Here is a 15,354-nt window from a genome sequence, read left to right on the forward strand (position 1 = left end):
AAAGCACGAACGAATAACTAAAGAACATCCTGCGACAAGCATTACTCCAACACCGTGTTCACTTCCCGGACTCCGCCAAGAAGAGACCATCACGGTAACTCACACAGTTGATTCATTTCAATTAAGTTAAGGTTCAAGTTATCAAAAACCGGACATTAACAAATTCCCATCTTCCCATAACCGTGGGCATGGCTTTCGAAAGTTCAAAACCCTGCAGGGGAGTCCCAACTTAGCCCATGACAAGCTCTCATGGTCAACGAAGGATATACCTTCTCCCGAGACATTCCGATCAGACTCGGCATCCCGGTTCTACAAGACAACTCCGACGATGGTAAAACAAGTCCAGCAACACCACCTGCTGTGCCGACAAATCCCGATAGGAGCTGCACATATCTCGTTCTCAGGGCACACAGGATAAGCTAAGCGTACGGGAGCCAACGTAACCCAAGTTGCCAAGGGACGGCCCCGCACGGTGCTCTAGGTTGGACCAACGCTCAGAGGAGCACTGGCCCGGGGGTTTAAAATAAAGATGACCCTTGAGTCTGCGAAACCCAAGGGAAAAGGCTAGGTGGCAAATGGTAAAACCAAGGTTGGGCATTGCTGGAGGAGTTTTATTCAAGGCGGACTGTCAAGGGGTTCCCATTATCACCCAACCGTGTAAGGAACGCAAAATCCGGGAACATAACACCGATATGACGGAAACTAGTGTCGGCGTTTTGGGAACGGGGGTCCCAAGACTTGCCTGCCTGCGGCCTGCGGCTTGGCTCAAAGGGGGGCCCAGCATGGCCCATCTTCATCAACACAGACCCAAGACCCTCGCGAGGGGCAAAGCCTCGCGGGGCGGACGATACGGAGCTTCCTCAGGCACGGCCTCACCAGGCTGGCTCATGAGGAGGCGGAGAGATCAAGGCGGGGTACCTCACGAGGTGCCCATGACGCAAGCCATGATGACCAAGGGCGCCAGGCGGGCGCCAGCCCGCGTTGTGTCCTCCTTTCCCCTTTGGTGCAAAGGGGGCAAGCGCAGCCGCGGAGTACCGAGGCATCAGGCAAAGGTTGCCATTTCGGTGCAACAAGACCAAGACCAGGAGGACTCCAAGATGGAGGTCATCGTGGAGCCCAAGACGGCGTCACCACCAGAGCTTTGTGCAGGCGAGGACCAACTTTAGACAGGATAAGTGTACGAGATGTTCCCCTTAAAAATGGCCAATTGTTGGTGCCCTTCCCGCTCAATATTTGGGAAGAGGCCCAGGGCCATTGCCTATAAATAGGACTAGCCACCCACAGGGGGTTGAGGTGAAGGTGGGAGATCGAGATCGAGGATCAAGGATCGGATCGAAATCAGAGAGAGAGAAGGGTGACTGAACTCCTCCTAGCAGTTCATCCCCCCAGCAAAGAACAGACCCTCGCGAGGCTGTTCTTCCTTGTATTGTTCATCATCATCAGCCCAAGAGGCAATCCACCACACCACACACTGGAGTAGGGTATTACACCACAACGGTGGCCCGAACCAGTATAAACCCTGTGTCTCTTGTGTTGTTCCTTCCATAGCTTAGATCTTAGCGAGGCGGAGGGTTGCAGGTAGGTAGGAGGCGAAATCTCTGCGCGCACCCCAGTGTTCGAACCTCAAGGGTCTGCCGGAACCCGAAATCCAACATTTGGCGCGCCAGGTAGGGGTGCGCCGGAATTCGTCTTCCACCACCCCGTTCTCCTCCGACCATCGCGCCCATGTCTGACGCTCGTCGGGCCTGCGCCGAGCGCAGGGCCGCTCTCGCTTCCCGCGTCGCCAAGACGGCTCCTGTAGGCGGGCGTCCTCGCCGTTCCCCATCACCTGCCGTCAACGCCGCCACTGGCCCAGCTAGGGACGAGCAGCAAGCATCGTCTCAGCATCCGTCAGTGCGGCAAGACGGCCGCACCGCTACTCCCTCTCTCACCCCAGCTGGTTCTTCGTCCCACGCGCTCCGCGCACCCATGGAGGCTCGAGTTGCGCTCATCGTGGCAAACGAGCTCCTGTGCTACCGTCCCGTCGACGACGTCTACGAAGAATGGCTCGACCGCGTCGCCGAGCTCGTCCGCGCCGCAGGGGGCTCTCCTGCGCCATCCGTTCCGCTGCACCGCACCCTGCCCCGCGCGGGCGACGAGGCTCCGGCGGCGCCCCGGCCGCCTCCTTCTCAAGAAGGCGCCATGGCTCCAAGGCGCGTGGCCCCTGGGCGGAACACGCTCCGTCAGGTGCCAGTGCGGCAAGAGCAGAGCTGCCAAGAAGTCCCTCGCCCGCAAGAAGCTGCCCGGGCGCTCCCTGCTCCAGCACGTCGCGACCATGCTCCTGCTCCCGCACGCCAAGACCCCGCGCTGCTCCCAGCTGCAGCGCGTGGGGACATGCAAGACCAAGCTCTCCGTCACCCAAGGCCTCCCGTGGCCACAGCAGGCTGTCGTGCCTTCACCACCGAGCTACGCAGCGTCGCGTGGCCCGGCAAGTTCAAGCCAGACCTGCCTCCTCGTTACGACGACACGGCCGACCCTGCGGAGTTCCTCCAGCTCTATGAGCTGGGCATCAAAGCTGCCAACGGAGACGAGAAGGTCATGGCGAACTGGTTTCCCATGGCGCTCAAGGACGGGGCCCGCACCTGGCTCCTGAACCTGGCTCTAGGCACGATCTCCTCGTGGGACGAGATGCACACCCGCTTCATCGCCAACTTCCAAGGTACTCGCGACCGGCAACCCGCCGTGAGCGACATGCGCCGCATCAAGCAACAACCCGGGGAGACCCTGCAGAAGTACATCCAGCGCTTCAACAACGCATGCCTCAAGATTCCCAAGGTGACTGAGGAGGCCATCATCTCAGCCTTCTCCGACGGCGTGCGCGATGTCAAGATGAAGGAGGAGCTGGCGATGCATGAAGACCTGTGCACCTCCTTGGAGCTATTCAACTTGGCAACCAAGTGCGCCAGGGCTGAGGAAGGGCGTCTCTCCCTCTGCGAGCTGCCTGCCGCAGACCCGGAAGAGAAGAAGCCCAAGGCCAAGGATGTGAAGCGCAAGGGGGCTGCCGTGCTCGTGGCAGAACCAGACACCAAGCGGCGCAGAGATCTGCCCGAACCTCCCAAGGGAAGTCGATACTGTGTGTACCAAGACCTCCACACCCCCAACACCAACGAATGTCAGGAGCTCCGAGCCGTGCGAGAAGGAAGGATCGGCCGTCGCCCCGACCGCGGTGACCGGGGCTATGGTCGAGGAGGAGGAAGGAATGCAGGACACTGGGAAGACCGTGGCCCGCGCCAAGGGTGGCGCGATCAACCTCGCGAGGATCGCTGGCAAGATCCGCCTCGCGAGGGAGACTGGAGGGATCAGCCTCGCGAGTATCGCCTGCAAGGCAACGCAGGACTCCCTCCGCTGCCGCCGCAGCCAAGGAGAAACGAGGACCGCCACCAGGACGAGGGGGCTGGGGGCTTCCAGGAGCCGCGCGCGATCGCCTGCATCCTGGGCGGGGCTCAAGCCCCAACCTATCAACGCATCTCCAAGCAGTCCGCCCGCGATGTGAATGCAGTCCTCCCCAAGCTCGAAGCCAGGCGCCCTCTCAGGTGGTCGGCATGCGCCATCACGTTCAGCTCAGCAGATCAGCTCAAGTGTGCGGCTACAGCCGGAGTCCTCCCGATGCTTTGTTCCCCAATCATCAGCAACGTGGTGGTCACCAGGACCCTCATCGATGGCGGGGCAGGGCTCAACGTCCTGTCCGTGGAAACATTCAACAATCTCCAAGTGCCCTACAGCCAGCTTCAGCCAAGCAAGCCTTTCTCCAGAGTCACCGACGGCTCCACGGTCCCGATTGGGCAGGTCCGCCTCCCTGTCACCTTCGGGGCACGCGACAACTACCGCACCGAGCTCATCGACTTCGACGTCTCTCACATTCTCCTGCCGTACAACGCCATCCTTGGGTACCCAGCGCTGGCCAAGTTCATGGCCATAACTCACCACGGCTACAACGTCCTCAAGATGCCAGGAAGTGGCGGAGTCATCACAGTGCCCTGTGAAGAGAAGGACGCGGTGTGTTCCCTGGAGCGAGCCTTTCAGGCCGCGTCACTGGAAGATCCGGATTGCGGAAGCAGGAGGCTTCCCGAGACCGCCCCCAAGAAGAAGACATCGTCCGGCCCGGCCCCTCAGGAGGCAGGCCCTGGGCCCGCGCCTGCCCAGGGGGAACCTCCTTCCATCACATAGGAAAGCGCGCCCGGCGCCCTCCTTAGGGAGGGCTCGGGGGCTCTCCCCTGGAGGGCCACCGACCTGGCTAGGGTCACGAGGGAGGTGCTTGTGCACCACATGGAGGCGTGTTTCGAAGCACGTTTCCCTCAAGAAGGAGTAAGGCAAGGAGAGCCAGACCCTCAGGAGTTCGTCAGCAAGGCCATTCAGGAGCTACAGGAGTCAAGAGTCATGAAAGGCGGCCGCCGCCTACCAGTAGTGGCTCCCCATCCAAGCGAGGATGGTGGGCTACGCGTCTGCATCGACATGCCAGGGCTCAATCGAGTCGCCTCTCTGGAGCGCCTCTGGCCCTCGCGAGTGGGGCGCTGCGGAGGTCCACCCCACAGCTACGTTCGCATGCCTTACGGCTTGCCGAACGCGGCTGCCACGTACCAGCGCCTCATGAGGGGCATCATGGAGGCACAAGAGGCCAGGCATTCCGCAGCCCTGGCGGAGATGGAGATGGTCCGCGAGGAGCCATCAGCGCCTCCGGAGCCTCCCGAGGCCCCTAGGCCTGGGGGCTCGTGAGGATCGGCTTCCGCAGTCCACCGAGTCTGCTACACCAACAACCCTTCGTCATCAACATCATTAGGTGACATCTTTCGAGTTCCATTTCCAGCTGGGAGTGCCCCCCCAGGGCTGCATTATTCCCGGGCCGCGTGGGTCCATCCCTGCGGCATGTATCCCTTTTATTTCATGTTGTTAGCTTACTTTGTTGGGGGCGCCCCTCGGGCTGCATCATCCCCAAGTCGCTCGGGCCAGACCCAGCGGCATGTATCCCTTTTGCGTTTATTTCCGGTTATGCATTCGACCCGCCATGCTTGATTATTTGATGCCGGTCCACGGCACCTCTTCTTCTCCATGCCGACCACTTGCACGTTAAAGGGGGGGGGGGACCTGAGCATCACGACTCAGGGCTCTTACTGGCTCTCCAGCCCTCACCCTCTGGCCTTGTCCACGGCATCGCGACCTGGCATACCAGCGACGGCTGAGACCAGCTCGAGGGCCGGGACCCGAGGACGTAGAGTGCCGTCATCTAACCAAATTTGCAGGGACACATCACAAGATAAGGCCCAGTGCCAGGTGCAACTCGCCTAGAGGTAGGGCCCCGTGAGTCCCACGCTGGCTCACGGGTGCCTAGATACACCTCGCCAGGCCCTACCGTGCCAGCCACGTGTCAGGGCGGGGCTGTACATGCCCCAGGGGCTCCTCCCGGAGGGGGGCCCCCTCCCACGTACCAGTGGAAGCACCATGCTCCGCGCTGGCTGACGACACTGCCGAGGAGCGGCTATGCCCATACACATACGGAAGCGCTCTGCTCCGCGCTGGTGATAAACAACTGAGGGTGGCCCCCGGGCCGCATCAACCTCAGGGAGCCCAGGGCTCAGTGTCTAGCCTCATCGTAACGCCTCCCCTCGGGAGTGCCGCACGAGGGGGCTGGGCACGGGGGCTGCGCCTGGGTCACGCCCAGACGCACGCCGCCCAGCCACGCCCCCCCGGGCCTGGTTCGTCGCGCGTCTCTCCCCGAGCGGAGCCAAGGTACGAAGGCCGTTTGAGCGTCAAGGGGGAATCCTGAGCATCATGACTCAGCAGCCTAACTGGTCACGTAGCCTCTCACTCCTTAGTTCCGAAAGGCTAACGGCGGTTGAGGTATGCGCGCGGCCGGGCTCTACAAACGTAGAATGGTAGATCCACCCACATCATACCTCCCTACTTGTTGTTCATGCACCAAGGGGACTCCTGACTCAGGAGCCTAACTTGTCACGTAGCCCCTCACTCCTTGGTCCCGTCCTGGTTTCCGGTCGGGGCTAACGGCGGCTGAGCTATGCGCGGGGCCGGGCTCTGCCGGCGTAGAACATAAGCAAGTAGGAAGGAAAAGCATAAATCTCAAGGAATTCAAAAGCAAATATTACAGTCCACACTGTTATCTCAATGCCAAACGCAAGTTTAAATGCCTCCCCGAGGCATGATACATGTGCAGGAATTAAAGGCAGGACAGGAGCCACAACGGAGTCACTTGTCGGCAGAGGAGCAACGCGGAGTGGGTTCACCTCATGGAGCAGTGGGGTCGGCAGCGCCTTGCTTCGGCTTGGTGTTGAAGGCCCGGAACTTCCCCAGCAGAGCCTCCACATGACCCTTCATGGCCTCGGTAGCGGTAGCGGCACGCTCGCCGCTTACTGGCTCCAGCAGGCTGTCGAGGTCGACGCCGGGATCGCGAAGGTAGATGTGGGTGAGGACCCGCGTCAGCGCTGCAGAAGACAAGACACGCGCCTCGGCCTCGGCCGTGGGGCCAAGGCTAAGGGCGACATCTTCAAGAGCATGAACCAGGAAGGGAAGCAGCTTGGCGGGGCCGTCCTCGGCGCCAGCCAGAGGGCTCTCCAGGCCGCTGTCGTAAAGCATCCTCAGCGAGGAGCGAGCCTTCGCCTCCATCTCCATGAAGGCCACGCGGTCCTCGGCAAGAACCAGAGCCTTGTCGTCCAGCTTGGCCTTCCTCGCCCCCAACTCCTACTCCAGCGCACCTAGGCGGTTGCGGCGCTTCCTGAGCTTGACCTCCCTCTCCTTGACGGCCGCCTCACGAGCCTTCACGCCTTCTTCCTGCTCTTGGCGAAGGCAGACCTCTTTCGTGAGCTGGTCCCGCAGGCCTTGCAGCTCGTCCTCCAGCGCCTTGCAGCGACCACGGACGTTGACCACCTCCCCCAGGGCTGCGTCACGAGCAGCCTTTGCCTCGAGGACATCCTGCTTCTCCTCATCGCAAGCCGTCGAGGCCTGGACCAGCGCCGCCCGAATCGAAGCGTCGGATCGAATCCATCCTGAAGCCAGCTCCAAGCGCCCGGCCACCAAGCGAGGGTCGGCGCCAAGAATATCCTGCCGCAGCCGGTCCAGCTCAGCAGCAGCACGATCCAGAATGGCAGGAGGAGTCGGAGAAACAGCAGTCGGTGGAGTAGAAGGAGAAGGCGGCAGCGCGGCCACAACATCCTGAGGCGTAGTCTGCTGCGCCCCAACGGCTGTAGTGGTGGCAGCAGGCAAAGGCACCTCGGGAGTCACTTGGGCCATGGGGGCTGAGCTCGCCCCCGCCGGCTCAGCCAGGCCTCGCGAGGACGACTGGGCAGGAGAAGCCCGTGTGTCGCGGTCACCCTCCTTCGCGGGCAGAGGCGCTGCCACGGATGGAACCTTAGGAGCTCCCTTCGGCTTCTTTGCTGCGGGTGCCAGCCTATCCAAGAGATGCGGACGTCAAGCCTCAGAAGCAGAACAAGAAATAAAGACAAGAATCAAGCGCTTACGGGTCGTCGCCGGTGAGCTCAAGCGGCCTCCGGCCAAATTTGAAGCCCGAAAGCCGGCTAGAAGGGTCAACCTCGGGAAGCTTGGAAGCGGAAGGTGCGTCTGCGGTCCGCCTCGGGGCCGGGGCAGACCTGCGGGAGATCAGCCCGGTCCTGTCCTTCTTCGGGATTGGGGGCAAGCTCCCGCTGTCCTGCTCGTCATCATCCTCGTCGTCATCGCTCGGAGAGAGGCGGAGAACGCGGGACCTGCGCCGGGGAAGGGGAGCCCTCGACTCTCCGTCAGTCGCCTCGGAGTCAGGCCCTTTTTCCCGCTCCCCTCCTTCCTCCTCTTCGCTGGAGTCTTCGGAGGGCACGTCCACCGGTTCCTCAGGAGTTTCCATGGGCACGGGCCCGTCCCCGTTGAAGACGGGCATGGACTCCACTACCTGCTCCCAGTCGTCGCAGAGGAACAAGGGCGTAGGAGCGCCCTCCAACCTCGCCACATCGCCCCCGACCAGAGATTGGAGGACCGCAGCTAGATCTCCGTCGGCCAAGGCCGCGGGGCTCGGATGGGGCCTCCACATCGGAAGTGAGTACTACCGAAGCGGAGCCAGCTGGTGCTCCAAGATTTCCCTCAGCAGCGACGCGCCGGTCAGGTTTGCCGACGCCATGTTGGCCGGCCTCAGATCCGCTTCCATCTTCTCCAACACCAGCTTCGCGTGGGGGTCCGCGAGCTCCGCTCGACCCCAATCGCTGGAGCTCGTGGGTTGCTCCATGGGCAAGATCAGCCGAGGGTGGATGCGCCCAGCATCCTCCAAGACCCACTTGCTCCTGAAGCCCTCAATTCTTTTCCCGGGGTTCAAAATGGCAATGGCGCCACCGTACGCGATGAAGCTCGCGCATGCGGAAGCAGGACCGCGAGAGGTCCGGAGGTAGAAGTAGTGGCGCAGCAAGGCCACTGAGGGCTGCACCCCTACATGAGCCTCGCAGTAATAGGCGAAGATCGCCAGGAGAAGGACGGAGTTGGGGTGGAGATGCAGAGCCAGTAGCTTATAATGGCGGAGGACAGAGAAGAAGAACTCGGAGAAGGGAGGCACCAGGCCAGCAGCAATGGCGCTTACGAAGAACGGATAGAAGGTGCTCCCTTGACCCTCAGGGGTGACGGAGCCGGCCTTGCACACCTTTGCCCCGTCGATGCCCCGCGCCTCCGCCATCCGGCGCAACCGGGCGAGGCTCGCCTCCGACACGTTCGGCGAGTCCAGGGCAGACTAGTACCAAGCTATGGCCGGGGACTGACGAGGCGCCATGACTTCCTAGGTCATGCAGTCGGAGTGGATCTGGCAATTTTGGAGGAAGGAAGGAGAGGCGCAAGAAAGGGGATCTGAGCAGCAACCGGGGAAAGCAAAAAAGCAAAGCCTAGGCGGATGCCGCTCCTTTATCAACTCGCGCGGTTGCTAAGGCGCTCATGTCCGATCAACCGCCACGCGGCGCCCAAGACCGCAGGCTGTTAGGGCCTGCGGCGCTTCGCTCTTGCCCTTTCGCCTCACTGCACGGCCAAGTCCGGGCGCGCCTAGGGCCCGGGGGCTACTGTCAGCGTTCTGGGAACGGGGGTCCCCAGACTTGCCTGCCTGCGGCCTGCGGCGTGGCTCAAAGGGGGCCCCAGCACGGCCCATCTTCATCAACACAGACCCAAGACCCTTGCGAGGGGCCAAGCCTCGCGGGGCGGACGACACGGAGCTTCCTCAGGCACAGCCTCACTAGGCTAGCTCGCGAGAAGGCGGAGAGATCAAGGCAGGGTACCTCACGAGGTGCCCGTGACGCAAGCCATGACGACCAAGGGCGCCAGGCGGGCGCCAGCCCACGCAGTGTCTTCCTTTCCCCTTTGGTGCAAAGGGGGCAAGCGCAGCCGCGGAGTACCGAGGCATCAGGCAAAGGTTGCCATTTCGATGCAACAAGACCAATACCAGGAGGACTGCAAGACGGAGGTCATCGTGGAGCCCAAGACGGCGTCACCACCAGAGCTTTGTGCAGGCGAGGACCAACTTTAGTCAGGATAAGTGTACCAGATGTTCCCCTTCAAAATGGCCAATTGTTGGCGCCCTTCCCGCTCAATATTTGGGAAGAGGCCCGGGGCCATTGCCTATAAATAGGACCAGCCACCCACAGGGGGTTGAGGTGAAGGTGGGAGATCGAGATCGAGGATCAAGGATCGGATCGAAATCAGAGAGAGAAGGGTGACTGAACTCCTCCTAGCATTTCGTCCCCCCAGCAAAGAACAGACCCTCACGAGGCTGTTCTTCCTTGTATTGTTCATCATCATCAGCCCAAGAGGCAATCCACCACACCACACACTGGAGTAGGGTATTACACCACAACGGTGGCCTGAACCAGTATAAACCCTGTGTCTCTTGTGTTGTTCTTTCCATAGCTTAGATCTTAGTGAGGCGGAGGGGTGCAGGTAGGTAGGAGGCGAAATCTCCGTGCGCACCCCAGTGTTCGAACCTCAAGAGTCTGCCGGAACCCGAAATCTGACAACTAGGGCGGCAAGAGTGGAACAAAACACTAGGCGAGAGGCCGAGCCTTCCACCCTTAACCAAGTATATAGATGCATAAAGATAACAAGATAATATAATGATATCCCAACAAGTAAACAATGTTCCAACAAGGAACGGTCTCCAATCTTCACCTGCAACTAGCAATGCTATAAGAGGGGCTGAGCAAAGCGGTAACATAGCCAATCAACGGTTTGCTAGGACATGGTGGGTTAGAGGTTTGACATGGCAATTTGGGAGACATGATAAGCAAGTGGTAGGCATCGTAGCATAGGCATAGCAAAAGAGCGAGCATCTAGCAAAGCAAAGATAGAAGTGATTTCGAGGGTATGATCATCTTGCCTACAAAGTTGTGAGAGTTGACTGGATCCTCGAAAGCAAACTCAACGGGCTCCTCATTAGCGAACTCGTCTCCCGGCTCTACCCAAACAAGACAAACAAGCAAAAAGGACACAATCAACCATTGTGCAAAGCTCAAACACATGATGCAAACATGGTATGCTATGCGGGATGCGATATGTGATGCATATGCAAGATTTGACAAGGAATGAATGAACCTGGCCTCAACTTGGAAATCCAAGTGTGCCACTGGAAAGGTGAGGTGATTTATCTTGAAAACGATATAAAGAACACCGGAATCGGAGACACGGTTTGGAAATGGCAAGCAAATCAAATATGGCACCGGTCTGCGATATACAGCAAGTAGGCATCTAAATGCAACAAGACAAACATGCTACAGCACCCAAACATGGCAACAAAATACATGGCAGGGATCCACTCATTATGCTTAACAAAAGACGGACACTGAGCTACGTCCAATTCATCCATTAACAGGTTCAAACAAGCATGGCAAAAGTGCAATTGGTAAACAAATCTCAGACTTAGTGAAATTAACACTTGTCTGGAATTTCAGATCAGGTAGCACACTTTGGAGCATGAAAATTATAAGCTACAGGAATGTAACATGGTAAAGTAAGGTATGGCATGGAGCTACTCAAAGCGATTAACAAAAGTCCCTTAGTGACCTTGAGCCAAAAGGGATCAGAAAATACAATTGCAAGCATGTGAACATGGCAAAAACTTAAACAGATCACAGACTTTGTGAAAATTGGAGCATGCAAAACAGATATCAAGTAGGCATGTTTACGAGCTCGATGCACTCACTACAGAGCAAGTCATGACAATCTAAGCATACACCCATCAAGAATACACATTATACAAGCTAGACATGGCAATAAAAATAACATAGCATGCACGGATCAACTACAACATCCTCGGCAAAATCGCTAACAAGTAGACAATCTGCCTAGATTCACGAAATAGCGAAAGTACAGCTCGATTGGCTAAATATAGGGTGCTCCATAATTTCAAACAAAGACATGGATCGATAGAGCACTACAAGATTAACAAATCATCCTTATTGATCATCCTCAAAAGAGGAACGGATCACTAGGAAACAACATGAACATATGGCATATTGATAAAAACAGATCAAGGACTTAGTGGAATTGCTAAGTCCCTGAAATCAGCATTAACGAATGCACCACTTTGCAAGCTTGTTCTAGTCACCAAACAAATCAGAAAAATATATGGATGGAACCCCTGGAAAGATGACAAAGCATATAACAAAACATATGTAGAGCTCAGGGGCATATCATGCACGCATTAATCATGGCAAAAATAACAAATAGCTATTTGGAGCAGCAGATCTGACAACTAACTCAAATAGCACTCTTCCAACAGCATTTCGGGCACCAACATGAACTCAAATGAAAATGATGCAATGAGATGAAATGATGTGCTCTCTAAGGCGAACATTTTGATATGGTACACACCCAAAACGGATCTACGGATGAGGAGATATAGCATGATGGAAAACGCAAATTATTAGGATTACGGGAGGAAAGTCAACCGAGGCAATTATCCCAAATCTAGATCCGGATCGGGGTACTATTCATGCGCGCCTCCCGAGGATCGACGGCACCGGAGCTCGATTCGCCGGAGATGGAAGCGGGCGGCCGGAGGAGGCGCGGGCGTGGAGGAGGCGGCGGTTGGTGGCGCCGGCCGACGAGGGGCGAGGCGCGGGCGTGCTGGCAGGCGGTGGGGCGAGCGCCGGTGAGCTGGGGAGGCGGCGAGCTTGTGCCGGCGCGGGGGCGCGTCGGCGGCGGCGACCGGCGACGTGGCTGACCTCGGGGAAGAGGAGGCGGGCGGCGGTGAGAAGCAATGGGCCTCGGGGGCCCGTCCTGGGCCTCCCGGGGCGGTGGCGGCGACGAAGTGGGGCGGCGGCACGGCTAACGGGCGGCTGACACGTGGCGGCGGCACGGGTCGGACAATGTCCGGCCTGGCGATTTAAGTCCGGAGGCGGCGGATGGAGTGGATCTAGGGTTTCAACCGGGATTTCGAATGGGGGAGATATTTATAGGCATAGAGGGAGCTAGGAGTGTCCAAATGAGGTGCGGTTTTCGGCCACGCGGTCGTGATCGAACACTCTAGATGATGGAGAGGGTTTTGGTTGGTTTTGGGCCAAATTGGAAGGGTGTTGGGCTGCAACACACACGAGGCCTTTTCGGTCCCTCGGTTAACCGTTGGAGCATCAAATGAAGTCCAAATGGTACGAAACTTGACAGGCAGTCTACCGGTAGTAAACCAAGGCCGCTTGGCAAGTCTCGGTCCAATCCGGAAATGTTTAACCCCCACACACGAAAGAAAGGTAGAAAAGACCACCGGAGGAGAACGGAGCGCCGGAATGAAAAACAGACAACGGGGAAAATGCTCGGATGCATGAGATGAACACGTATGCGAATGCAATGCACATGATGACATGATAAGAGATGCATGACAACGACAACAACACACGGAGACAAAAACCCGAACCCGAGGAAATAAAATAACTTAATGCCGGAAACGGCAAGAGTTGTATTACATATTAGGTAAATCATATCCGGGGTGTTACAGTCATGCCTGCTACTGCTTAGAGTTGAGTCAGGTCTGATTCATCGGGAATGAATTGGAATGTAGTGAACATGTCCTACCATTGAGAGCTAAGCGTGTGAACACGATTTCGTAAAGGTAGCGGTGAGAGGCCATGTAGGAGTACATGGTGGGTTGTCTCATTGGATCCGTTCTCAGGAACTGAGTTCTGTGTTTGTGATCCATGAACAATTACTACCACACATTGGGTTCCGGTAACTCGGCCCCTCTCGGCTTATTAATCAACTCGATCTCTGTCCAGGAGTTGCAACTAGTTTCTGGTGTTTGTAGGTAGTGTTAGTAGTCTACCAAGTGGCATCCGGTACAGGTGGGCTTGGGACAGACTAGGCACAGTGGCACGGTGTACCAAGTGGAACCCGGATGGTGGGCTTGGGAACCCTGGTCACATCGTTTGGGGCCGTGAGCGACACCCCGGTCGGATCTCCTTGCGGATGGAACCTGAATAGGCGATAAACCTAGACTAGAGACTTGTTGGTTAGTCAGGTCGTGGCCGACTCCCTCGCCCGGCTTCCGCTTGAAGGTTGCCGAGGTACATGACGTGTACAGGATGATAAGTGGCAAGAGCGTGTGTGAAGTAGTACACCACTGCAGGGTTTTCATTATCTATTCGAATAGCCGGATTCCTCGGATATGGAAACTTGGACCCCTTGCAAAGTTCATAGACAAGTGAAAGTGGATACTCTAAAATGCGCAAGATAAGCGTGAGTGCTATGGATGGCGTTCTCATAGGGAGACGGGAGCGGATCCATGGTGGCGTATTGGTATGGTAAATTTGTGGACTCGTGTGGCCACCTCAAAAGAGTTGCTTGCAGTCGTAGTTCAGGTTAGCCACTGAGTCAAAGCTGGCTTGCTGCAGTTAAACTCCACTACCCCTTTGTTGATACCGATGCATATGTAGTTAGTTCTGATGTAAGTCTTGCTGGGTACATTTGTACTCATGTTTTCTTATTTTATGTTTTGCTGAGAGACTTCTGTCTCGCTAGTAGTTCCACATGGACTTCGACGTTTAGCTTGTTACCTCAGCTACAATCTTTTACCCTTGAGAGGGTCTGGTAGATAGTCAGGCTCCTCAGCCTTCTTCATTTTTAGTTGTCTGTACTCAGACAAGTTAAGCTTCCGCATGTGCTTTGACTTGTATGCTCTGAATTTTGGGTCATGAGACCCATGTTTGTAATATCTCACTCCCCGGAGCCTAATGAATAAATACTCTGAGTCGTAGAGTCTTGTTGTGATGCCATGTTGTATTACACATATTGAGCATATTGTGTGCATGATTTAAATGCTTGGTATGTGTGGGATCCGACAACCTAGTTGTTTATCCTTGGTAGCCTCTCTTATGGGGAAATGTAGTCTTGTGCTTCCATGAGCTATAGTAGTCCGCTACAGCCCGGTTCACCGGAGTCCTGCTAGCCCAGCACTACTGCTCCGGAACACTTGACTGACCGTCATGTGATTCACTTCGTTCATGTGTCTGTCCCTTCGGGGAAATGTCACATGGTGACATCCGGAGTCCTGCCTAGCCCAGTGCTACAGCCCGGATTCGCACGCTGCTGACCGACATGCTAGATGTTGATTCATGTATGCCTGTCCCCGTAAGTTAGTGCCATTTTGGGTTCACGACTAGTCATGTCGGCCCGGGTTCTCTGTCATATGGATGCTAGCGACACTATCATATACGTGAGCCAAAAGGCGCAAACGGTCCTGGGCCATGGTAAGGCGACACCCGTGGGAATACCGTGCGTGAGGCCGCAAAGTGATATGAGGTGTTACAGGCTAGATCGGTGTGACTTAGAATCGGGGTCCTGACACTAGCACACCAAGCCACTGATTGATTTGTTGAAGGAAAATGAGTTATTGTGCAAATCCTAGGTCATGCACAATACTTCGTTACCCTAGATGATGGTTCCCCACCTGAACTCGGTAGTGTTTTATTATAAGACTACCATGTGGTCATGCTTGTCTAGGACAGTGTGTTCACATGTGTGTAGCAGAACCAGCTCATGTTTTGGAGCTTGCTATCGTAGTTCATTTTCCCGAGAATCTCGCAATGTCATCTCGTCGATTTGTGCTGCAAACTTTCATTTTTCTTTCTAGATTCGATGAGTCTGGAATATCCTGACACCAACCAGATCTGAATCTCAGGCAGATGTAATGGTTGGAACGTTTTTCCAAGAACTATAATATTGGTCTCACCATAACTGGTAAAGTGGATGTCATGGCCAACACACCCAACCGAAAGACCTATTATTGTAGTATCTTGATTGAGAAAGTTGGCCACCTCCCCATAAGGATTTCGTAGGATTTACTCCCTAGATGTCCCTTATGGATTT

This window comes from Triticum urartu, chromosome 7, assembly GCF_003073215.2.
Source record: "Triticum urartu cultivar G1812 chromosome 7, Tu2.1, whole genome shotgun sequence".
NCBI lineage: Eukaryota > Viridiplantae > Streptophyta > Magnoliopsida > Poales > Poaceae > Triticum > Triticum urartu.